General features: G+C 37.5%; 1 long non-coding RNA gene and 1 other non-coding gene across 2 annotated transcripts in view; both read right to left on the minus strand.

The window, feature by feature from the left end:
* Window positions 1–25,869, minus strand: part of LOC123804113 (uncharacterized) — a 439,047-nt gene that overhangs the window by 232,713 nt on the left and 180,465 nt on the right. The gene's annotated exons all lie outside the window — the stretch shown is intronic.
* Window positions 1,312–1,472, minus strand: LOC123776496 (U1 spliceosomal RNA). Its single transcript, XR_006775370.1, has one exon. It is a non-coding gene; the product is annotated as a U1 spliceosomal RNA (small nuclear RNA).

Raw genomic sequence — 25,869 nt, forward strand, 5'->3', positions numbered from 1 at the left:
AGAATACACCTCCTATTTCTAGACTCAGGGCACCATGAAATCCAGGCTCTTGTGCATAACCCATGGCAGTAACACCAGCCTGCTTTTTCTTCTCTGGTCTTGAGTCTTCTCAACCACTGTAGTCCACCCTACTCACTACCAACCAGAGGAGCTGTCTTTCTGAAATATATCTTTTAATATTTTATCCATGCTCTAGCTCACAAATCTTTTACTCACTTTCCATGCCAAGAGAGAACTCTGAGCTTTATTTCTAAGGTCTCAAGGTCCTTTATAATTAGGTCTTGACCTATTTTGCAACCTCATCTTCCAAATTGCTGACGTGAACATTCTTCATTAAACTCTGTTTTCCTTGTCCCGTCCCAAGGGCTCTTTGGATATCCTTACCTCTATGTTTGGCATAATCCTCTTTCTTTGTTTTGTTTTAAATCTTTACTATCCATTAAGATGACTGATGGGGATGACAGGGTTAGAGGCTGCTTCAAAAGGATGGACTATGACCATTCCCTGTGAGAACTAGCTATTTCTTTTGTGGGATTCTACCCTGGGAATGGGCTCCTTAAGGCTACTGGAGTTCCAGGTAAGGGGTGGGCTAGGTTTGCTGAAAGTTGTTTTTAATTTCTCATCATCAATTTTTTAAGAATCTAAGTCATGTCTTGCTCTATAGTTAATCTGCAAGGAAGTTTCACTAACTCCAAAATATCCTATCTACTCTTCCCCTATTTCCTTCATCTTCACTCAACATTTGTCTGGTACTCCCAACTCTCTTCTAAGACTCTTAGACATATTATTTCATTGGTTAGATTGGACACAGTTAGCTTGTAAATTTTGGGAGGGCACCCTCTGTCTTCCACTTATCTGACATCCTGTGATACATTCTTTGTACCTTTCACAATGATCTAAATGAGAGAAGTTTATGATTGACTACTATGATAGTGATTTTCATACATCTCAGAGCAAATTCTTGTACAAACAGGTATCCAAATACTTACTGATGATCTGCAGAAACCATATCATTTATATATAAATGTTCCAATCACACTGCCCTACTTCAAGAAAACGTGGAGGCCGTGAAAGCAATTAAATAAAGGCACACAGAAAGAATCCTAAGTGGAGGCTCACTTATTCATCTCTCTTCACATTTTTGACAACTTCTAAATGTTCGAAAATCATGCTCTTTTCAGGGTCTCAACATTTTCTTTCTATGCTAATTCCAAGTACCTTTATATTTCAATTATGAGCAAACCACTTTCAAAGGATATGGATCCTAAAACTACGTTTTATTTTTATTTTTTTTTTATTATTTTTTTTAATCAGGGGAGAGCACAAACAGTCCCCCACTACCACAAATTATGCAGTCGAGTTTCCCACATTTGGGGAAATCGCAGGTGTCAGCACATCCTCAGTGCAATGGAAAGCCTCAGCCTGGGAAAACCACCTGCTTGATCATGGTGTCACCCCTGCCAGGTAAGTATTATAACTAGGTTTTAATAATCCTAACCTCTTGCACCTCCCACTCCATGATACGTTTCGTAGGTAAGCTTATCCAACTGCCAAATGGCCAATCCTTTACAAACCTAGCTTATCACCCCTGGTGCTGTCATCTTTTAACAGCTTCCTGGAAGTCTTTTAAACTCTAACAATCCTTTGTTTGGGATCCTTGGGGAGCACTTATCCTATCATAAGAATAGGTGGCCTTTCTTGGTCCATTTTGGCCTCTGATGCTACATCATCTTAGAAGGCCTTAGTAATAATAACCAGCACTCATATATGCTTACCACGTGCATAATCCTATTCTAAATGCTTTACCCGAATTAATGCATTGAAGTCCTTTTTAATTTTTCAGTCTTTCATCTGACTAGCCTCTGAGATAAACCTCCTCAGAAATACTTTGGGCAGTCCCACAAAACTCATCTGCCAGAAATTTTAGCACAAGCTAGAACTGGAAATATAAATGAGCCAAGTCCGTGGTTTGGTATGGCAGCCGTTGGCGATTAAAAAAAGAAAAAAAAATTAAAGAAATGCTATTTCTATTATAAAAACAATATTTTCTAAAGTTCCAAAGAGAAAAACAATTATGACACTCCCAACATATTTTGGTGGTTGGAAAGTAGAAAATGGCTTTTAAAAAATGGGCAAAATACATCTTGCAACCATATTACCAGTGGCTTTAAATGGAAAGAATGACGGGCCAACCTGGGTACAAGGCTAGCATTTCATCTCAAAACTTTTTCAGTTCTGTGGTCTCAAAACAGCTCCAGAAAAAGCATCCTCAGAACATGGTTCTAATACTAAATAAATACTACACATTTTAAGGTTTCAGATCTAGGGCCCAGGAAACACAGCATTAAGCAAATGGCAGAAGTCTTGCCTCGCTGGGAGCTCTAGCAAGAGCATGTCAGTCCACAGTTCCTAGTGCCCACCACTAAAAGATGTGATTTACAGTATGCAGAAGCATCTTTGAACTGCTTTCCCGTAGCCTTCCCAGTTTTTTATGTTTCTCAATCAGTGAGACCTTGGCTTCATTTTCTCCCTTGACTTCTAAGACCCCACATTGTCCTGGGGTCTTCCTCCTTTCTAATAGCTTCCAGCCTGTTTCTACTTGCTCCACCGCTTCCATATCCCTAAGAATTGGGTTTGAGGACTCTATTTTGTTAACATACAAGTTCCAGGCAAGCATGGAAACCTCCATTCATAATTTCTACTATTCCTGCTATGCAGATGACTTTCAAATCATCATTCCTGCCACAGATTCTCTCATGAACTTTAGTCCTAAATGTCCAACAGAAGTTAGACCTTTTCTTTTAGATTTTATTCAATCACTCTAAATCATGATTAACAGTGGATGCCATTTCTTTTATCATGAACCAAGAATTATGCTAAGCACTTTATTTCTCCTCTCATTACTGCTTTTATTTCATTAATGGGTGTTGTGGCTACAAATTCATACTTACTTTTGAGAAGGTTATATGGAAAAAATATGAATGTTTCCTTCAAATTGATTACTTTTCCCACACATTACTTTTGACATTAAAAAATCTTTATACACTATCATTGATCATAGAAACCTAAAATGAATATTAACTCATTTGCCTGTCAGTAGTATGAATTCTCTGAGCCCTGGTGACATTCCAGCTGTTGCTGTCCCTCAGAGAATGGTGGGTTTTGGAAGTGGTCAAATGTAAAGGAGTTTCTCCCCCAGAAGTATGGAAGCACAGGAAGCAGCATGTGGGAAACTGGATCTTTCTAGAGGTAGTGGCTATGGTACTATGGCAAAATGAGTAGATTTTTACATTTTTGGCTTCTCCAGAAATCATTAGGATGGCGTGGTCCTGGCTAGAAGTGCTTATCTCCTTGAAGGTCTTAGCAGAACCTGGAGCCTCTCCAGGTTTGTGTCTAATCACAATATAAAATTCTGTCCTATTACTTAGGGAACTTACTCTGGCAAGCTGTCTGCTTCCCGCAGGTGCCCAGTTGTATCTGTTGCAGGCTCCTCCACAGAAGCAGGGAGCTGGTCTCAACTCCTAGTTCTTGTTATCTCTCACCTAGACACAAGCACCCAGGCAAATCCCTCCCCAGCTCCATTTAATATGCTGCATCTCTCCGTTTTCCCTTCCACCCAACAGGGCACTCTCAGTCTCGTTTATCAAAACTGTTTCCTGACCAGTCTTCTTATCCTCAGCCTCCTCTCCGTTCCAAATCATTTCATGTGCCAGAAACAGATTAACCTCCTTCCTTCATTCCAGTTCACATCCCCAAAGTCTTTGGAGGCTCCCCAGTAAAATAAAGCACAAATTCTTAGTCTGGCATCATTTGCAATCTTCTCTAACCCCATCTCTTTACATTTAAAAATATTTATTGTCCCACCTTTATTTCAGCCACAACGGTGAGCTCATTGCTCCTAGATATGCAATATACTCCCTGCTCTACTCATACCTACTTCAGGTGCTGTTTATGAAAACATCTTTTTTGTCCTGCCATACTGAATTCTGTTAAGTGAGTGATGCCTTGGACTTCACACCCCATGGAATGAAGGTGAAACTCAGTTATTCCACAAGCCTTTAGGATAAACATCTTCTTTGCGCAATCACATTGGGCCTCCTGGCTCTGCTCTAGGAAGAGATGAAAGCCACTTAAATTGCTCTGCACACTTCTTCTTTGTTGTTGTAACTGGTCTGTCCTAAGGTCAAACTTACATAATCTGTAGCATCAAATTCCCAAAGCTGTACCCATCACAAGTAAGGAAACAATCATTATCTTCAGACTTGACTTTCTGCCACCAGGACTCAGAGATGGTTAAACAGTTGGTGACCTTTATTCAGGTGTTAAAAGTTCTCATTTGCACTTGTGTTTTTATACAGTTTATAGGTCCTTTTGATGTAGACCCAGTCGCACTGGATATGCTTCTGGCCATGGGCTATTTCTATTCTCTGTGCCTGTTTCCATAGCTGCTAGACACCCAGACACAGAGTCAGCCTTATCCCAAATCCTGGCTGTTCAACACGGGCCTCATCATTGCTATCATTTTCCCTAAAACAAATATGTTTCCAAAAGCAGTTATTCTCCTTAAATTGCAAAGTAGATACAGGGACTAAATGAGAACACATTCTGTAAACTTTTTTATGTTAAGCTTCTCCCTTCTGTGGCTCAGGATGAATTCCAAGACCAGGACCTGATAGGTGTTTAGAGAAAAATCATGCGCCATTATTTTTATTCATAGAAAATAAACATCCCAGGCTGGTCTGGAATTATAAAGGCCTGTATCTGAAGCTCTGCTACATTTAGGGTAAGGGGACCAATAGCCGCACCCCTAGGACCAATTTGCTTTTACCTCTAGTCCCACAAAATGTCTTTCAGCATCTCCCAAGAGCACTGTTTAGACATTAGGAATTGTAGGCAAGGCTGTGATTTCATCAGATATTAGAACTAAAAGAAATAATAAAATTTACCTTACTATGTATGAAATTATTCATCTGTATACTTTAATTATTATGACTAAAATTTCAGAAATGGGAAACGGAGGCTCAGAATACCAACTCTGAGTACTTACTGTATTCATGGAAATGGACAAACATTTACATTCATTCTCTCCTTTGAGCCTAATTAGCCTGTGATGATCAGAGATGGGGAAACTAAGAGATTAGGTGAAATTTCCCTGTGGTAACAGCTTTAGTAAGTGATAGAGCTCAGATTTGGGTCTGTTTTCTTTTTCAGCAGCTCCTTGAAAGCCCTTAGCCCAAGACTGACTGATTGGACTACGAAAGCCCAGCTGTGTTGCCTCAAGTTAAGACAAACTCTGAGGTGTAACACCCTCTGAGCACTCTCTGGGATCTGGTGGACTCTGGGACTCTTGCCTGAGCTCACAGCCTTGCTTGGAACCCCCCCTGCAGTGCTAATAAGTGGTAAGGCCGGAACTCCCACACTGCTCTTCTCCCTTCAAGTCCAGGGTTCTCTCCACCAAAGAAGCCAGACACATCTGTTCTTTCAAACTTCAAAACATACCTAAAGAGTGACACAAATATAAATGTGTGGGGCACTTTCCAAGTCTCTCCTGACACCTTTCTGATCTCCTAATCTAAAAATGTTTGTCTGGTTAAGCTGCCAGATCCCAGTTACACAGTGGCACATTATAAGCTGTTTATTCTATCACAAATCCGTGCCTCATTACTAAACTCCTATATATCATTGATGTTATCTGGGGAATATTAGAAAGACAGGCTTTTGCTTGATGTTGCTCTTTGCACATAATGACGTGGTTTTTTGTTGTTGTTGCTGTTTGTTTTTTGTTTTTTTCCCTCAGAACATCCTTACTTGGATCAGGCATTAGGTAGTAGACACGTGAGCCCTGGAGGAGAGAAAGCCCTACCCAGGCTCTGCAGCAAAATTGCAAGGAAGCTAAGAATTGTTTTCAGCTACTCTAGAGGTTTCTTTTACCATTATCATTGCACTTCTCATATTCTCCAAGTCAGATGTTCTGCTAATTCCTCTCCAAATCAATACACAACTGTGAATGGCTGGTAGCAGTTTTATGTGTATCTCTCCTAAACATCAAGGACTCCAGAGTCAGGGAGGTTAGGGTTCAAATCCTTGATCCACCATTTACTAACTGATTGTCTTCAAGACCCAATTCCCTCAGTTCTAGAAGAGAGACAGTGTCTACCTGACAGAGGGGTGAGAATTAAATGTTTAGCAAATATAAATTCTAATGAGCTTAGGTCCTGGCACAAAGCAGGATTTCAAATGTTAGTTCCATCTACTCCGTTCCCCATTTTCCCCTGTCCCCAAAACATCTGCATAGTAATCATAATCTTAAGCAGCAGAAGGAAAGCTCAGACAGTTGAGTTTTAGCAGCCACTTACTAGTCAAGGAAGATGTGGGAGTTCTCACATTCACACGACATAGATGTTTGTTTCCTTCATAGGTGGACCAGTCAGGGTGTGACTGTTAGTGCTGAACCGAGTGGCCTGTGCCTTATTCCTGAGGAGCGGGTTGGTTTATGTTCACCTCAGGCTCTCTGATGGCAAGAAGAAAACCAGGCCAACCTCTCTCCTCAGGTCTCCTTAGCAATAGAAGGATCACATGAGACTCCAAAGCCTCAGACAACCAAGAGAAGATCATCTTTAGGCCTACTTCGTGGTATATGTGTTCTGTGGGTGACCACATAAAAAATGTGAAGGCCTCTCCTTCCCAGGCAAAGATTATGAGCAGAAACAGAAGCAGGAAATCAGAACTCACAGTGAGTCACAGGGCATTTAACTTGTTTCTGCTTTTGATTTCTATGAACTTGGGGTAAAAGGGAGTTTTACTCTTTTCATCTGTTCCATTACAATAACTGCTTTGTTAACACACTTTTAAAGGTTCCATTTTAAGTCTGGGGCACTTCCTGGATGATGAGGATCCAGATATAATATACTTGGTTTTCTAAAATAAACCCAGAACAGGATTAGTAATTCCACTAATCCTGAGCAGGTCATGCTTTGGTAAAGAACATGGAGAGGGAAGCAGGTGTCACCACCACAGAGTTTCTTACACTTTGAATCTTACAAACCATAAGGAAACTATAGGGGGTGGGGAGGGGGCAAACTGAAAATGAATTCAAGTCAGTGTTCAGAATCAACCAACAGAGAACAGAAGCAACCTCAATAAACTGCAGTGCTGAGTTAGCAGGACTTGGGACTTACTTGATAGCTATAATTTCTCAAAACAGACATCCTAACTCAGTTGTCTATTTACAAATGTTCTTTGAGGTGACATAGGTGAGAGGGTGAGAGAGAAAATGTTGGAGACACAAGTGCCCTTGAATTACTTAAATAATTTCTCCTTTCCAAAAGAAAAAGATGACAAGGAGAAATATTGTTTCCTCCCCCAACTGTAGGTAAATTGGATCTCATTCTTTACAGGTATCCCCAATCTAGAAAAACAATCCAACGAAAGTACAGAAACATTTTCAAAATGTTCACTGGTGGGTCTGATACAGGTCTGTCTTGTGGACTGATCTCACCAATCTGGTCATACACAGTTTTATGTTCTTTATGGTGACTGCCAAGGAAATGTGGGATTAGTGAGGATTATCCTCTTGGAAGGAAAGTGAGTCTCCGACTAGAGTCTGTCATGCATATGGATATTCATTGTGTAGATGTTTATTAACAAATAAGGAGAAATGGTCATAAAACCATTCTGGAAGTCTTCTTATCCTAAAACAAAAAGGAGCTCTGACTCTTATGTATAAAATGTTCACTTGAGATAGAAACACCAAATGACTCAGAGTCACTATCAGGCAACCAGGAATCCTAATCCAGAGGCTACAATCAGTGCTGTGGAGGGCAGGCCTTGGATACCCCTAGAGGGGTCTGTAGGCCTCTCTAGATTATTAGGCTTTTTCTAGGCCAGGCTTGGGAGGCTTCCTCAAATGTTTTAGCCAATCCACATCGCTTTCATCTCACCAGTGAGAAGCCCGGTCTAACATTCATCATTTAATCCAAGAGATGATAACTACTGTGTTAAACAAATCTTATAAATAACAAAATACAAACATGTCAACAGGAAATCAGCAAAACTTATAAAAAGGGGAAAATGTGTAGAGTATACCAGGAGGCTAGGAAGTATACAAAAGGAGTTTAACCTCACTCATACTCATAGGCGGGCACATTAAAATAAGGTGCTATTCTGATCTATCAAATTGGCAAATAACATTGTGTGTATTTTGGTATGAGAGACTGAACTTAATAACATACAGCAATTGTTATACACTTTATGAAGTTTATCAATGTGTATCAAAGTAGCGTACACATTTTTGACAAAATAATTCCATTTCCAGGAATTTATCCTCACAAAATATACACCAAAACCTAGCTGATAGGATATTTGCTGTAGTTTTATTTATAATACTGAAACTAAAAATGAACTGAATTTCCGGTAAGAGGTGATGGCTACATAGATTACGGTGGAGTTTTACATTTAAATTAACTACAGACATCGAGGATCATTTAAAAGTCAGAAAGACCTTCGTAAACGACACACGAGACAAACAGTATAGTAAAAATTAAGGTAGTCGATCAACTACATAAAATTGCCTACATAAAAATGTAAATGTGCCGTACATAAAATAGTAAAATAAACACCATTTATTCAATAGATATAAGTATATATGGCCACATTAATGATATTATAGATACACAGCATAGCAAAGAGATACTAACTAAAAAGATATACGAAGACACACTGTGCCTTCCTGAAGGGACAGTCTCTGTCCCTTCTGTCCCCCTCTGTCCCTTCCTCAGCTTGCTTTTTTAAGTTAAATTCTGTTCTACAGGAAAAAATGAATTTAAAAAGTCACTGGAAGATAAATACATAAATAAAATTTTAGAAAATGTTCTCACCACAAAAAAGAAATGGTAATTATGTGACAGGATGGAATTGTTACCTAATGCTACGGCAATAATCATTTTGCAATATATAAATGTATCAAATTGACACAGTGTACACTTTAAAATTACAAAATGGTGTATGTCAATTGTATCTCAATAAAGCTGAAGAAAAAAGCAAAAAAAAAAAAAAAACAAAACAAAAAACAGAAGAAGAAGTCCTATTGGATATGCTGTCATAAACCTGCAGGAAAACTCAAAGGGTTTGTATCATCCCCAGCTCCCCATCACATTAGAGGTTTATTTTGGTGAAATCCTTATGGTAAAATGATCAATGAAATATAATTAAAATTGGGATTTCTCTCAAAAGAACTTACCCTGGAGGCTGAATGGAAGAGCGAACCCACTTTTAATGAAAATTGCAAAACATGAAATTAAAGCAAATTAAAATCAATCAAAGAAAAAAATTGATGGAGAAATCCAAATCCATAGTCAAGAAATCAGGCTGAGTCTAGAGACAGATTTGAACTTTTATATCGTGGCCCTGGATGCCTGATTGTGAACAAGTTATTTAGCCTCTCTGCTCCTAAGTTTTCTCATTTAGAGGCAAAGGTGTTACTTTAGTGTTAATTTAGCTGAGTGTTAATTTAGCTGAACTAGAGGCCTAGAACAGTGTCCCCTTCCATCCATGGAGAGAATAATGTAATCTCCCGAACCCAAGAGGACGTCCTCTTGTTAATAATGCAACCCCGCTAAGACCTCCAGTTCTCACACGTAAGAAGAAGGGGTTGAACAACATATCACCTCTAAACTCCACTATGCTCCATCGATTTTGCTATCTGGGCAAATTAATTTCTCTAAGCCTCGGTTCCTCAGTTATAAAATGGGAGTAATAATTACTTATCTCATAGTGTTGTTATGAGTTTGTAAAATGTTTGGAAGAGTACTTGGGATAGAGTAACCAGTCAATAAAGATTGTTCTGGATTACTATTAACATTGTTATTTTTCTTATTAATAAATACTTCATATTTTTATTGAATTGAGCCCCACATTGTACTTTCGAGTACAGGCTTCAAAACCATTTTTTAAAATCTATTTATTATTTTTATTCTTTAAAAAAAAACAAAACAAAATCCTTACTCATTTATGGAAAAGACCAAGAAGGATATGATATTGCTTAGAGTATTCAAGCATTGGAACCATGACTCCAGTTTTGTATCTAAAGCCAGACTTTTAGCCGAGTTTTTCCAAGAAGGAAGACACAGAGCTGGGAAGAGAATTGGACTCTGTTTACATGATACTAAAATAAGAGGCTAGTTTACCAGTTTCATCAAACAACTGTTCCACTCAGAGAGAAACTACACATCCCACTCAGAGAGCTGGTTGTCCAGTCATAACTCATTTGAAGTTTATGAATAATTCTGATGTTGACTGTTTTATCTTATAATAAAACCAATTGAGATTTCACCCTCAGATTGGTAAAGACATTCCAGATGTAAAGGCCAAAAGGAAGGGCTGTTCCAATGATGCCTCGCCCTGAAGCAATCTTTTATTTCCCACAGCCCACCCATTGTGATATTTTTGATTTTTGTTTTCTTTAGATCCAGCCCTTTTCTCCAAGAAGGCATGGGAACTTTCTCTGTCACTATTTCTGGATGTGGCTTTTGGTTATTTGGAGGAGAAGAGAAAAGAAATGGAGAATGAATGGTACAGGGTTGGGTGAATATGGCTCTGGAGCAACTTGGTGCACTTCCTCCAAGGAGAGCTACCCTCTTTACAATCTAAGATAACCAATCAGATTCTTTACAAAATGACTAATGGAACTCTGGTGAGAAAAAACCAACCTGTGCACAGGTCATCATAAACATTTCAATGCATTCCCTATATTCTAGGGTTTCAGATAAAGGATTAATTATCAGTCCTATCAAACCAAGTGATTTTTTAAAACTTGCTTTTTTTAAGTGAAAAATTTCAACCATACAGAAAATTATAGAGAATAGCATAATGGATATCCATATTCCCACCACTTAGATTTAATACAACGTTTTCCCTCTGCTTCTATTTTTCAAATTTTGAAGTAGTTCAAACATACCAAGAAATATAGGGTAAATATTAACAAATCGTTTTGCAAATAAAATACGTAAAGTGTTTGGAACAATGCCTGCACCATAGAAAAACACTCAGTACTATTCCCCACACCAAACTTTAACATTTTAACATTTTGCCATAATGGCCTCAGATTTTTTTTAAGAAATCAAAATACCAAGACACTTGAGTCTGCCTGTTTATCTCTTCAATACCTTCCCCTCCTCTCTCTCTCACTTCCTCTCATGACCTTCCCTCATTTCCTTGCTTCCTCATTCCCTCACTCCTCACCCTACTCTCAAACTTTGCACAGAAAACCACTGCCCTAAATTTTGTGATTATTTCAATTTTTATACTTTTACATCATATTTTCTAGATTATTATATTCCCAAGCACTGTTTAATGCAGTTTTTCCTATTATGTATATAAATTATATAATTTGCTTTTTCACTCAATGTTTTTGAGATTTATTTGTAATAATGTACAACTCTGGTTCATTTGTTTTAACTGCTGTATAGCATTCACTACGTACATAAATATTTATTATCTATTTTTTGGTGATGATTGAGATTGTTCCTAGTTTTTTTATTATAAATGTTTCGCAATAACTCCTTACATACATATGCAAGGGTTTATTTAAGGCAGTGGCTTAATACGCACTTGTACCCATGCATATACACACAGTTCTATGTATACTGAAACCAGAATTTCACGAAACAACCTTCTATTGTTTTACTATTTTTATTATTTATTGTTTATTGTACTTTATTCCATTCCATTCTTTTCCATTCTTGTCTGATCAATCCTATTCTAAAAACAAACAAATGTGGACTGTGATTCGCCATGTTGATTTCCTATTTTACTAATGAGTCTAAATTCATAGTTTGAATGATACCACTTTAGGTTGTATACTTGAAAATGGAATCCCTCAGTCATGTAGTATATGAATATTTAACTTTACTAGTATAGGTCCCCCCAGCCCCGTCCAAAACAAAAAACAAAAAACAAAACCCACTGTTGATCAAGCAAAGCTAAGTTTCTTAGGCCTACTGTAGTAAGGAAAAACACTACCATAGCAGAGTCTTAATAATACCTCAAAATAGGGAAATTAGAAATGGTATTTATATGGTTTTAGGACCTGAGCTGGGTGATTTTAAGGTTTATCTTGCATGGCATGGAACTAGTTTGGATTGGACAGTTTATGACATACGAGCTTTGAACTGATAGGTGTCATGAGACAAGACTCCTGAAGCAAGTCTTGATGGGCAAGCTATTAGTCTTGTTAAGTAACTTATTTTTGTAGCCTCATAGTCTTATCTTTCAGAAGAAAATATTTCCCTGAAGCAAGCAGCTAAGTATTACTTAACAAAGCAAAAAGTATGACTGATCTCAGACTTGCCTAACATAGGGACAGAAAAGTATGCTTGAATTTTATAATGTATATAATTATTGAATCACTATGTTGTGCACCTGAAATTAATATAATATTGTATGCGAACTATACTTTAATTGAAAAAATAAAGAAAATCTACAATTAAAAAAAAAAAGTATGCTCGATGCCACTGTTGTTTAACACCAGAACAGGAAATTATGCTGGATTTGGTTCTCACTACACCATACCAAATATTCTCCAAGGTGGTTGTGTCAATTTACATTCCTCCCACCATAATTATATGAGAGTCCATCAGTCCACATCCTCACCAAGATTTTTGTTTAATTTCGCCAATCTGATAAATACAAAATATCTCATTGTATTTTATTCTAAATTTCCTTGATCATTAGCAAGATTTAACATCTTTCTAGGTGACTAGTAGCCATTTCCATTTCTTCTTTGTGAACAGCCTATTCATATCCTTTGTCAATTTTTCTATTATTTGTGTAACTTTCTCTTATTGTGTTTTTCCTATATCTACTCTGAATAATAATATTTTGATGAGCTTAATCACTAAGCATTTCAAATATCTTCTCCAAGACTGTGCTTTGTAATTTATAATATTTGATGTCTTTTGTTAGGCAGAGTTTTAAAATTAAATATAAGAAAATTAATAATTTTTATGTTTTGTACCATCTGGTTTATTCTCCAAAAATTCTTAAAATATTTTACTTTATTTGTGCTTAGTTAAAAATTCATATCTTCATTTCATATTTGTATCTGTAAACTGTCTTGAATTAATTTTTCTGTGTTGTAAGAGAATATTTTATTCAAATATCATCATAATGATATTTCTTTTAAAAAAAATCCCCAAATCAGTGGACTGTAACAGAAAGCCATTATTTACGTATTATGCATCTTAGAATTGATTATAGTTTGGCTAATCTCAGCTGGGCTCAGATGGGTTTGGTTCCAGACTGTGAATTTACACACATGTCACATAATTCTGGAACCAGTAGGCTACCCGGAGCAATGGCAAAAGTGAAAGGGATCAAGCCCAACCTTGCTAGAACATTTCAAGTCCCTAATCATATGACATCTGTTAATATTCTAATGGCCATAGTAAGGCACACGCAAAGCTCAAAATCTGTGAGATGGAGAAATGTACTCCACCTCTAGTTGGAGGAACTGCAAAGTCTCATGATAGTGGGTGTGGATGTGTGTGGGGGGGGTCAAACATTAGGAACAATAATGAAATCTACCACAGGCCACCCTCTTGGTTATAATTATTACATTTCTACCACACACAAAGTTCACTCAACCCTTCCCTATCATACCCCAAAAGACTCATCCAATAAAGGCACTGAGCTCTAAATCCAGGACCTTACTATCTGTGTCACATTTGGATGCGACTCCAATCCTAAACAGACAAGTTATCTGCTTCCCACTCACTCGACATACAACGATGAAACATGTGCCAGATAAGTGCACCCAACTCTCCCATTCAAAAGAAGAAACGAGAAAAGACACACAGCAGCCAATGGCCCATAGCAAGGTTGAATCCCATTGAGCAAATATTGCCAGGTCCCTTTTCCCTGTGGCTAGGAAATATATCTTGATCAATATATCCAGTTTCAAATCCTAGGGATGGCTCCCTAGTCCATTTTTCCCTATGGTGACTAGTTCTGCTCTCTCCTGTGTCCTTTTTCTACTATCTTCCCCAATCACTTCTGAAGAGGACACTGGAGAATATTTCTTCTTTGGCCACTGACCAGATTTATCAGCCTGCTTGTTGGCTGTAAAAAACTGAGGTTCATGCTTCTTTTCTTTTATTCATCTCAATTAATCTCAGTCTCTCTCTCTCTCTTTCTTAGCAAATATTTAACGTTGAGTGTTTGAAAATCAGTGACTATACTTTTTCATCCCAAGATTTCTAATTAGTTCTTCCTACATTCATTTCTTCTTATTTAATTTCTCTTTTCAAATCATAACCTTTTGCTGATTTTATTTTATTTTTTAAAAGATTTTATTTATTTATTCGACAGAGATAGAGACAGCCAGCGAGAGAGGGAACACAAGCAGGGGGAGTGGGAGAGGAAGAAGCAGGCTCACAGCGGAGGAGCCTGATGTGGGGCTCGATCCCATAACGCCGGGATCACGCCCTGAGCCGAAGGCAGACGCTTAACCGCTGTGCCACCCAGGCGCCCCGCTTTTGCTGATTTTAAAAGGGAATACTTCTTTCACTTACTACCCAGAGTGTGCTATATAATTACCTAAAAGTCATTGTCAAATGGTTACATAAAATTAATTTCAACCAAAGTGAATTAATGTTTTGATGGTTAATTTTTTTGGTTACTTTTCTGAACTTTGGATTTTTTAATGTGTTTTAGAATTTTTCTGCTAGTGTAATTTTAAATAGAGATTTTTTTATATGTCTTTTTTTACTTTCTATCTTCTGGTTAAACTCCAGAGTGAATACAGAGAATAAGTTATTACTGAGGATATCACTACCCCTCTTTAGAAACTTTGCAACTGCCCCCACTTATCCCTGGGGCTTGCCACAATGCCATTGGAGGCCACTGCGAGGGAATCTCCATTGTGTGGACTGTGAGGATGTCTCACATGCAGTGACTAAGCACACTAAGCAGTGCCACCGTGTTTCAGTGTGTGCACTGTTAGACTCTGTTCATATCTTCCAGCAATGATGGGCTATATCCTGCTAAAAGCTGCAGACCCAAGTTGGTAAAATATTTTTTCTAACTTCTTTCATGAGTGCAGGGTATTTTTAAGCAGCTTAAAGCAGTGCTCCCCTGTCCTGCATGACAATTTCAGTGCTCTTTACCCTGCAGGAGATTAATTCCTACTATCACTACTTGCTTCCAGACTCAGAGCCCAGCACATCTGTGGCTTCAGCCTTACAGCTTTATGTATCAGCTCTGTTCTTGGTCCACAGAGATGCCTTTCTTGTTTCTAAGGCCACCTGTGTTGTTTTGGTTTGCTACTTTATATACCATTGCTGTTTGGACTGCAGGGTTATGTTTTGAATCCACTGAAGAAAATTTGCCCGGAGGTTCATAACATTTGGTTTTACAGAAAAATTCTATCATTTGTTTTTTTATTCAAACACCTTCCTTAATGTCTACAAACTACCTAACTTGTCTGAATATTGTTTGGGTGAAATTTTTTAAAAGGGAAAAGGGAATCAAAAACACATAGCAAATAAGTAGAGCAGTAAGTTCATAGTTGTCAGTACAAGTGATCTGGTAACTAGTGTATGTAATATTTGTCTCAAGGACATTGAGTTCTATTCACAGGTGTACTCCAGGAGGCCCTATTACCTTTGGAGCCTACCAACTGGAGCATTAACATGACAAATATGATCATATAATATTTACTGCTTTTCTTTAATTGTGTGTCTTTGAAGGAACCGGAACACTGCATGGGAATATCACTGTTTATTCCTCAAGCATATAGGTAGAACGGCTTAACTTCGTTCCATGTCCTAAGAATTCTTTAATGAGGTTGCACACCCTCCAGCTCTGTTTCCAGTGTTCTATTCTCATTGGCGAGGAAAGTGTGTATGTCAGGGGCAGAGTCTGGGTTAGACAAGGACTCTCTCTGAACACATCTGGTTGTTCCCTGGGCTAATTTTCAGGCCCTGAGATGAACTAGATATATTTTCCTCAAATAACTGTTAGACAAGCATTAAAAAAACACCTTACACAAGTAGGCCAATCACCTGAATTTAATGTATTCATCAACTTTTGTCTACATCAAGGATCTCCACCCTATAAATGTTCTGTTCTAATTCTTTCTTCCTTTTTTCACTGCTATCTTCCCACTTCTTTTTTTCAGACTTGGATCACTTGATTTTCTACTACTTGCAGAGAAAAACCATTTTCTCTCCCCTCAACTATTGCAAAATCCCTGTAAGTAGTCTGTATAGTGAAACTCTTAAGCAATTCATTTCCTCAAAAGAAACTAAAATGATTTTTTAATAATTTTTATTTTGTTACATTAGTCACCATACAGTACATCCCCAGTTTTTGATGCAATGTTCCATGATTCATTATTTGCATATAACACCCAGTGCACCATGCTAAAATGATTTTCTTAAAAAGTTTAAAATCAAAGTTATAGATAAAAAATTAAAAATAAAACAGTACCAAAAGATACACAATTAAAGCCAGTGTTTTTCACACCCACTTCTCCTCTCCCTCCACACCACTCTATAAGAATAATTTCTATTTTTAGGCCTTATATTGGTTATCTCAGTGATTCTAAATATAGTGTTTTATAAGAATATAAGATCATCAATTAAGCATTATCACTCTGCTATTGACTTTCTTGCTTCGATTCATGAGGATTTAGCTGCCTTCCTGTCTCAACTTCTCTCATTCTAGTTACATCACTGATCTCAGTTCTACCACTGACCTCTGCTGCTACTTCAAACAGTATTCTTTTTTAAAAAAGATTTATTTATTTATGTGAGAGAGAGCAAGTGAGCAGGGGGAGGGGCAGAGGGAGAGGAAGAGGGAGAGAAGAAGACTCCCTGCTGAGTGCGGAGCCCAATGTGGGGCTCAACCCCATGACCCCGAGATCATGACCTGAGCTGAAACCAAGAGTTGGATGCCCAACCAACTGAGTCACCCAGGCGTGCCTCAAAGAGTATTCTTAAATCCTCACTTCTATATCTGCTCACCATAGGTCAGAACTAGCCAGCAGAACTTCTTGATAATAGAAATGTTCGTATCTATTCTGTTCAATATGGTAGTCAACTACCCATGGTGAGTACTGAGTACTTGAAATCTCGTAAGTGCAACTGAGGAACAAGACAATTTTAAATTGTATTTTATTTTAATTAATTTAAAATGAAATAGCTACATGTGGCTAGTGGTAACTGTACCAGATAGAAAAACTATTAATAGATAGTATCTTCCAGTTACCTACAGGTTTTTTGGGCAAGGATATTAGCCCCCTTCATTTCTTTTCATCTCTTCTCATCCTTCCCTCTCACAACCTCAGTTATCTGTGGTTTTATATTTATTTTGCTCAAATTAGTAATGCTGGCATGTTATTTGTAAGTATAGTCAAACCTTCTATGATAAGTCTAAGGTTAATCCTAATGCTGAAAATCTGGAAACGATATTTGCGTTACTGGGATTCAGCTTCCTTCATAGCTCTCCTCATGATTTTAAATTGTTTGCTGATTTATTTATTGTTTATCTCTTTTAAGTCTGATGAAGGCTAGAATCTTGCCCCCCCCTTGCTCAGTATTATAATCCCAGAGCCTAACCTAGTGATTAGTAGAGAGCCTAATAGGTATCTCATAAATGTTGAATGGATGATCATGTTTCATTCGTCGCTCGGAAATGTTGGCGTCATCTCACAGAAAGGAAGCTCAGTACATGCTCCTTGAAGGAATAAGAGTTGATAAACAATATTTTCCTTATCATTTCAGGCAACTATTATTACTCCATAAAATGTTTTAATTTTTTCTTCTCCATATTTAATCTATAATAGTGTTTACAAACCTTTTTTGATGTGAAAATTCCTCTGCTAGTAATATGTAATCTAAGAGATTGAATGAAAATAATTGAAAAATCATTTTGTTATTTTTGTATAGTACATGATGATATGATTTTAAGTGTACTTTATTTTTATCTGTAGACCATTAATTATTATACTATAAAACTCATTTTAATAACTGCTTAGTGACAGACATAATATATAAAGATTGTATATATATGACAACACCAGCACAAAATTTTTTTTTCAGGAATGGGTGAGATGGTGAGGAAAATGATGATTCTTCATATATATAACATATAAAGATTAATTTTCACTTAAGTGACACATATTCTTTAAGTCAATTTTGTAAAATAAAATATCATTTGACAGTGTATGTTTCATTTTTTTTAATTTTTAAAAAGATTCATTTATTTATTTTAGAGAGAGAGAGAGTGTGTGTGTGTGCATGTGGAAGGAAGGGGAGAGGGAGAGAAAGAATCGTCAAGCAGACTCCCCACTGAGCGCCAAGCCGGACGCGTGACTTGATCCTAGGATCCTGAGATCATGACCTGAGCCAAAGTCAAGAGCTGGACACTTAACTGACTGAATCACCCAGACACCGCTTTATAGTATATGTTTAAAAAAAATAACATATAATGGTGTATTTGAATTTGGGCTGAATGTATATTTAAATATAAGTTGAAATTTAACAATACGTTAAAGTTTCAAAAACTTTCATGGGAAAAATGCTTTCATGTTTTCTAATTAAATTATTTGCATTTCACATTTTGAGAATCAATTGGGTGTGTGTGTGTGTGTATCTGTACATAGAACATACATATAAGTCTTTCAAATTTTAAGATAAGAGAAGTTTCAGGATGGCATTTATAGGTAATTCTTTGTAGCTAATGAATTTTAGGAATTCATTATTCCTAAATATTCCTAATGTTCACTGCCAATAAATGAGAAGCAATTTTTTTAAATAATTGCCACATAACTTTTTTCTATTTAGCACTTGATTTTGAAATTCCAGATAGCCTACACAGGGATTCTTGATTTGAAGAATTAAACAACAAACCTGATAAACAGTGTATGGGGCAGAATTTCATAATTATTGTTCTTTCCATTTATATTATTCATTGACTATTTTGAATATCAGAATTCTATTTGCTTTCCTCTCTTTAACGAATGCTTTATGACTCTTTATGACTAAGAGTCATACTGTTCAAAAACATCAAGGGCTAGCATGCTGAAGAAAGTGACAAACAATTTCAGCTGTGACCAAGTCAGGAACCCTCCTTTCTGATCACCTTTGATCACTGCCCATACTGAACATTCAGGACCACTGAAGCTATAATAGTAAAATAAAAAAAAATCCTAAAATAATTATTTTACTTATTGATTTAAAAACTGAAAAAAGATGCCATCGTTAAAAATGTTAATCTCCGGGAATATCTTTCCCAATTCTGAGGATTTCTGAATCATAAGTGGGAGCTACCATGATCATGATCTTCTATCACTAACTTAAAAAGCTGACTCTTTTATTCACTAAATATAAATCACACTATAGAGGACACAATTCTGTATCCTAAGATGGACCTTACCAAACATCAGCCCAGTTAGCATTAGTAACTAAATCATATACCTTCAAGGACTGGAGCCATTTTGGTCCAGAATCACAGTAATTCCCTCCTTAACTCTATTTCTATGCATGCATGAATCCCGGAGTTAACTGCAAAATGACAACTGGTACTGCTGTCTTGCCCTATGTAAACACCTTGGAGGTTCAGGGACTTTTTCAGGTTATGCTAGCATGTCACCCATATGTTTAGGTAACCATCCCATTTTCCCATAGCCTTACCTGTCATCAAGAGAAATTACAACAGCATGTTTGACTGACTGAACGTTTATTTGAGCAGGAGGCAGAGTATTCCATCTTCCTCTCTTCGATTCCTGTTTTCTCTAGCCTTCATTCTGAACATGAACCACGCTGCAAAGCACCTGACCATTTCTATTCCACTCAAATTTCTCTAAACTTAGTTACCCCGAGTAACTGACCTCTTTGGTCCTGTGTGTTCTCAACCAGTGGTGCTATGACAAGCCAAGTCTTACTAGGGTGATAATGCATAACAGCATCTGATTTCACTGTTCCTAAGCACTACATGTATGGTAACAAGTTTCACTCTTAGTGTGGTGTCCTTGTAAGAAAAGGGGAAGACATAGAACACACAAAGAGAAGAAGGCCATGTGAAGACAGAGGCAGAGATTGCAGTGACAGAGCGACAAGAAACACCAAAGATTGCCAAGAGCCACTAGAAGCTAGGAAGAGGCAAAAAAGGATTCCTCCCTAGAGCCTATAGAGGAAGCATGGCCCTGACCATCCTTTGATTTCATACTTTTAGCTTCCAAAACTCTTAAAGAATGCGTATCTGTTATCCTTTGTGTTAATTAACCTTTGTGTTAATTTATTATGGCAACTCTGGGAAACTGACACAATCCCCTAGCCCCCCCCCCCCCTTCTGGAGTTTTAGACACTGCTCTCCTCCAACTTTCCACCTGCCTCTGCAGCTACCCTTCATTTTCTTCTGTCATCCTTTTCCTCTGCCCACTGCTTAAATTATGGTATTCCCCAGAATTCTGTCCTTGGCCATTTTCTCTTTCAGAGTGCCTGGGCAATCCTGTTCAATTTCATGGTTTTAATTACCACTCTAATAACTCACAAATACAAAGCTCTAATCAGACTTCTCTCTTGAGATTTACTTTTAATATCCTACTTGATATCAAAAACTGATGTCAGAAAGCGCATGTTCAAAAATGAACTCATTTTTTAAACCCCCTTTCCATACATTCTTCTCTTCCTTCATCTCTCCTACTCCTTCCTCATCCTTTACTCCCTTATTTATTTTCATGTACCATATTTGGTCCAATGACAAAAGCCAGAAATCTTGAATCATCTAAGAAGTCCCATGTTCTACACCAAACAGCCAGTGTTTTAGCAAGCCAATTGTTTTATCACTTTAAGTTCCCCTGAATTAACTATTTTCCTAGAGCAGGTTCTCATCAACTTTTAGTCTTATCTACTCGGAGTAGGTTTCTGTTGATCTCACTGCTCTCCAAACCAACCCACAGTACTGCAGTCACCATAATATCTCTAACATCCAACTATGATAGCATCACTCCCCTGCTTAGAATCCTTCAAGGATTCCCAATTCCCAAAAGGTAGAGTCTCCTTCCAATGGCTTGACTACCTTCATATCCCATTATTTCCCCAAGCTCCCAACATGGATTTTAGTCACACTGAACACCCTGACATTCTCTAACTATAGGCCATACTTTCCAACATTCCTGTGGCTCTGTCCATTTTGTTCTCTTTAAAATACATTTCCATGAGAGACTCCTAAATATAGGAAACAAACTGAGGGTTGCTGGAAGGGAGGTGGGTGGGGGGATGGGATAATTGAGTGATGGGCATTAAGGATGTGATAAGCATTGGGTGTTAGACAACTGATGAATTATTGAACTCTACATCTGAGACCATGATGATGGACTATATGTTGGCTAATTGAATTTAAATTAAAAAATTTAAAAAAATACCCTTCCTCTTTACCACATTTATTTGGCTCACTGGGAGACTCTTGATATCTCCCACAAGACTTCTGAGTCTCCAATCCGTTTTAAATGCCCCTCTGCTGGGTCACCATAGCTCCCTCCAGAAGCACTTACATCACTTACTCTTAGTAGTTTTCACCGAGAAGTCTCACTCAACAATAAAGTCAAGGAGACAGGGACAATGCTCAGTTTATAACCAGTAACTATTTCAGAAATTGTGAGAAATAAAGCTTATGCATTAAAAAAATTAACAAATATACAGTATGTGTGTCTGTGCCAATGGACTTTTTTTTAATGTAATGATTTTAAAGGAAGCAGTTAGTATCAAAGTTGTATGACTGGGATGAATATTGAGAAGAGATAAGACCTGAAGAAGGTCTTAAAGAAACAGTGGGACTTATATAATTAGTTTGTGATATTCTGGACAAAATAAAAAAGCAAGAACAAATTTGGCATTGGGATTCAATAAATGGATGGGTTTAACAGATGGGTTTAATTTGGCAGATAGTTTTGTTACCTGGACACCAGTGATGTTGACTGGCTCAACTGAAGTGCCAGGCTGGTATGGCCTAATACAGTTGCTGAGTCCATGAATGGAGGTGTTGTCCCTGGAGTACTTTTGGTTACAGAAGAAGTCTAAAAAAATAAGGAAAAGGAAACCATCTTCCCAGTGTCCTGGACAACGTTCAGATGAGTCAGGATCCTAAGTCATAATTTCAAATGAAATAGACAGATGTATGGGACATTCAGGCTATCCCTTAGCATGTTAAATTGCTTCATCCATGAACCATAGGAAATCAAAGCCAATTAGTATCAGCTGAGAAAGGGACTTGGGAATTTTCTCTTGTGGTTTAACTCAGGTTCCCAAATAGCAGTACTGCAGGTTTGTGCAACCAATTTCATACTTACTTCCTACATTAAGCCTCAAATAGAGCAAAATTTCAATTTCTTTGGACAAAACTGACCAAAACATCCAGTTGTTTGCTGTTGCTTCTCTTGTAAAAAAGCTGTATTTGGAAGCAAACTTGTCAAAAGGATTCTGTTAGGTGGCCTAATGCATGCCACTTAAGATGGGTATTGTTAAAAGTATGATATCGTCTTGGACTCCTCTCAAGGAACCATATGACTCAATTATACCTATTCGTACCTTATACAGAGTCTTTTCACTTGAATAAAGTTATAGCAACATTCTGAGGATTTCAGATATGAACAAGGTAATCATCACACAGTTTGCATTTTATGTAAGATAGACTCAAAGGAATACATGTTAAATTACAAGAGAAGTTGGTAATAGGTTAATTCCCCATTGAATTGAAGGTTGAAATAGGTTAAATCCCCATTGAATACACTGTAAGGATTTCTATGAATGGGCAAAGGGATATTAGATGGGCATAACTTTCAACAAGGAGAACACAAGCCACGGAATGAAGCAAAAAGGAATTTTGCTTCATTTTCCTTTTAATTTTTTTTCTGCCTGGAAAACAGCTGGGTCATCTATTTTTTAAAGACCACATGCTGATTATCTACATAAGGATTAAGCCAATAGTTCTCATTCTTACTGTAAATATTAGCACCTATAAGAATTTAGTCTGGTCAATTAACCAACTTAGTAAGTCATTTGCATCCTTGATTTTCTAATAAGTACCAGCTACAATTCAATCCAGTTGGTCTCAAAGGAAACAACCAACAGACTTTGGTTTGATGGAATTCTGGGGGAAATATCTGTTATGTTCCAAGGGAACTAGGAGGAAGATAGTTATTTTCAGCTACCCAGACTTGATGTGCTTCTTACCAACAATTTTGCTCCTGGTGAAAGACTCTTCTGTAACTTCAGTTCAACACTTCTACTTTTATGGGTAATTATTATGTATGGCTGGGGGATGTTTGTCCCTAAGCTGTTAGTATCACATCTCAGCACTCCTCATGGACTCTCAGGTACCACTTGCCTTGAAGCTCTTCATCTAATATCATGACAGCTCTCTTCCCATCCTTCCCTCCATCCTCCCTACCGCTTACCTGTACCACACTTCCTAGTGGAATCTAGGATGCAGAGCTCTCTAATCACCTCTGTAGTTCTACTTCACCTATCATTATTCCCACCTTACAAATAAGGAAACTGATCTTAAACATCTCTCTACTTTAAGGCAGAAAAGGCTGAAGAAATGCTGGACTTCCAGTGGTTACACTGTTAAATCATGAGAAGGAGACTTTTTACATTTTCCTCAGTTTTATAAAATTATCACATTGTTCAAATCGTCATAATGTCAGAAAAATCAAAGCAGAACTCCTACCAGGTTGCCATTTTTACTGTACTTGAGTCTTTTGTTCTCATGCAGAAATTTCTTTTTCCACTGGATCATGTGGGGAAAAGGTCACTGGCTAGCAAAACCCAGATTTTTGCCAATACCTTGAGTTCCAATTATTTTTAACCACTGGGAGTGGGTGGGGGCGACTCAGTGCAGGCATCAATTATGACTGATCAGACTACAAATACTTGGCTGTTGTTATTGTTTTCATAAAAAGGAAGTCTGAACACACAGCATGGCGCAAAGAAACAGAGGCTTAGAATTCTGGGAGGACGGAGCATAGAAAGTTAGCTCTAAAAATAATAACACTATCAATATATAAATATATAAAGCTTTAGTTTCTGAAAACATAAGGGACATTTAATCAATGTTTTCTAACTGACTCATACAAGCAATTACCCTGAGATTAATAAGTATCTCCTATAATGCCAGCTCCTTGTTGCTTTTTAACATCATAAGAGGATGTGTATCCATTCAACAACTACATTTTGGATACCCATTGCTTTTTAGACCTTTTGTGGGCATATATAAAGACTCTGCCCAAATGGTAGTGGAGTAAAGATATGAAGAAGAGCCCCAAACACAAAGGAACACATAAATTTTCTATACATTTGTAAGCTCAGAGAGGAAATTTTTAAAAAAAAATTATAGTTTTACTTTTGGATACTTTTTGTAGTGGGAAACAAATAAGTGTGAGAAAGAAAAACTGGAGGAAGACTTGAAAAATTGGAGTTGATTTCATTTATCATCTTACGTAGATGAAAACCATTTTTGTTGGTTGAAGATATCAGAAGTGTTACTAGATTTGCTCACTGGTGATCATACCCTGTGAGGGCACAGAATAAGATTTGAGAAATTTATTTGTGCAGAGAATTCTGACCTACTCACAATGAAAGATTCCAGTTGAGGACAATTTTATGTTCTGCCAGGAAATGAAACAAAATATGTGGGACACAGGATGAGTCAAGATGGAAGGATAAACTGTAGTTTCTTTTCCTTGCAAATGTTGAAGTGCTGTTCTGTTGGGAGTTTATTTTCCTCTCCTCTTGAGTTGTAATATCAAGGTCTAAGGTTAAGAAACAATAATCTAATTGATACCAACTTTTTTACCCCCCAGCTCCTGTAATACACTCTCCTAGGACAATAATCAAAGATATACAAGCCCAGCAGGAGTCGAAGAAATAAGTGATAGCCTTAGGAAGTTGAATTGAAGACTGAAAAGAAAGGTGCTTTAGAGGTAAACACTTTGGTCCCCTGGCTTCACTACTGTTCATGACAACCATGTTTCTGCAGTTCTAAGACGTTTCCTATTTGCTAACATTCTGGATACTCTGCTATGAAACCTGGAATTTTTTTTTATTTCTACCAATTATGGGTGGGGGGGGTTACCCATTCCACATTTTCTGAAAGGAAAGACTCTTTTTATGCAATTCAGCTAAGGACACTGGTGTGCCAGGGAGTGGAGTTATGCATTAGATGAGGAAACTCTACAAGAAAGATCCTAGGGAAGAACCCAAGAAGTGAAAAGAGATGCATGGGGGTGGTTAAGACCCAGCCCCTTTTTGGTTCCTAGGGGGACATGAAGGATCTAGCAGCCAGATCTAAAAAAAAAAAGCAGAATAAAGAAAAATCCAAGGCATTGCTAACCACTTTGATCCAAGATCCTGAGAAGTTAGCTAGTGCTCATTTTCCCCATTTTATAAGTGAAAAGGCATGAATACTTCAATGGCTTTGGTTTTCCAACATTTCTCCTTTCTGAAGAAGGAGCCAAGCCTGCCAGGAAGTTATTGAGTTGGTCCAATGACCTATTAGACTACAGTCTTTTTTTAGAGCCCTTTAAAAGGTGACAGAGAATTCAAGGTTACCAAAAGCACAGATTATAAATGGCACACGTGGAATCACTCTCCTGACCTCATGAAAAGCACAGCCTATAAAGTGGGCATGCCAAGAGGCCAAACCCCAGGTGTGAACTGATTTCCCAAGAGTATTGTGGAGCAATGTGGGGAGTTTTGTCTGTATGTGGAACCTCAGAGACCAGAACTCCAAATTTGTCTAGGCTCCAGAGAGACCTTAGAGGTATACATGCCGCAAAATGTAACTTCCTGTCTCTATAGGAAAGAAACT

This window comes from Ursus americanus, chromosome 36 (assembly GCF_024610735.1).
Source record: "Ursus americanus isolate L20-20 chromosome 36, mUrsAme1.1.p, whole genome shotgun sequence".
NCBI classification, from domain to species: Eukaryota; Metazoa; Chordata; class Mammalia; order Carnivora; family Ursidae; genus Ursus; species Ursus americanus.